Genomic DNA, 1,416 nt, shown 5'->3' with positions numbered 1-1,416 from the left:
GCCTGGCTATTTTTTGGTTGCAGCCATCATTGTTGTTTGGTGGCGGGCCCAGGCTCGATTCGAACCCACCACCTTAGGTGTATGTGGCTGGCGCCTTAGCCACTTGAGCCACAGGCGCCTAGCTGACTATGAAAGACTTTCAAGAGAATGAGCACCTCCTTGAAACCACCCCAGTGATGGCTACCATTGAGTAGTTAATATTGTGCCAAAGAAATCACCACTGCTAAACAGTTCTGGTAAAGGAAGCTACTGCTGTAGATAGTACAGTCATGTTGATTACTGAGACTATGTCAAGGGCGGCAGTTTTTCTCATGATCAAAGAAGTGGTCAACCTGACAGAGGTGATGAATCTGGTTACAGATGGGCAAGAGATGATCATTCTGCAAGCTGACAGCCTGGAAGGCTGGAAGCTGTGACGCCATAGCACATGAGAGACGGCTTTAGAAGAAAAGGTTTCTACTCTTCCCATTATGGGAGAGACCGGTCTTCTCATAAAAGGAACAATTTGTTCTTCAGAGAATCATCTGTAGGCCAGAAGGATTCTCCACACAGCAGATCTGGCTCCAGTGTCAGTAGTAGAAGCTACTTTCCAGAAAGAAGCAAACCATACTTTTTTCATCCGTCTCAACATAGAAATAAGGAGAGGCCTGTACAATCTTTGAAAATATCAAGAGATACTTCATCCTCGAGTTCTTCAGCAGTTTCATCATTAAAGGCATTAGACAAACTTAGTAGGCTAACTGAAAAAGAATTTGCTGAGGCTACAAGCAAGTTGGCTGCTGATAAGCTAGAGAAGTCAGATGAAAGTCACTTGCCTGAAATTTCTGAGTATGAGGTGGGATCCACAGCACCATTGTTCATTGACCAGCCAAAAGAACCTAAGGCAAACAAACGCAGATGGCATATAGTTATTTGTAGATGGTCAGCTAACCAGTCACTCTAAAGCAGTAGCATCAAAAACCAAAGAGATTGAACGGGTTTACTGACAAGACTGTGAAACTCTCGGTATGGTGGTGAAAATGCTGATTGAAAAAGATCCTTCAGGGCAGTGTCTGTGGCTCAAATGGGGAGGGTGCCGGTCCCATATGTGGGAGGTGGTGGGTTCAAACCCAGCCCTGCCTCCCCCCCCAAAAAAAATCCTTCAGGCTTGGCACCTGTAGCTCAAGTGGCTAGAGGCTTGGCACCTCAAGCTCAAGTACACCAGAGCTGGAGGTTCATGACAACTACAATCAAAAAATAGCCAGGTGTTGTAGCGGGCGCCTATAGTCCCAGCTACTTGAGAGGTTGAGGCAAGAGAATCGCTTAAGCCCAGGAGTTGTTATTTTTTTTTTCTTTCTTTTTTTTTTTTTTGAGACAGAGCCTCAAGCTGTCCCCCTGGGCAGAGTGCCATGGCATTACAGCTCACAGCAACCTCCA

The 1,416-nt window shown here is 45.8% G+C and overlaps 1 pseudogene; it reads left to right on the top strand.

The window, feature by feature from the left end:
• The first annotated feature begins 412 nt into the window (after positions 1-412).
• The window catches only part of LOC100961208, an 8,700-nt pseudogene continuing 7,696 nt past the window's right edge, over positions 413-1,416 (top strand).

The sequence above is a fragment of the Otolemur garnettii genome, unplaced genomic scaffold (genome assembly GCF_000181295.1).
Source record: "Otolemur garnettii isolate 467f Iridium unplaced genomic scaffold, OtoGar3 scaffold00025, whole genome shotgun sequence".
In the NCBI taxonomy this organism is placed as follows: Eukaryota; Metazoa; Chordata; class Mammalia; order Primates; family Galagidae; genus Otolemur; species Otolemur garnettii.
This window is presented reverse-complemented; position numbering and strand designations above follow the sequence as displayed.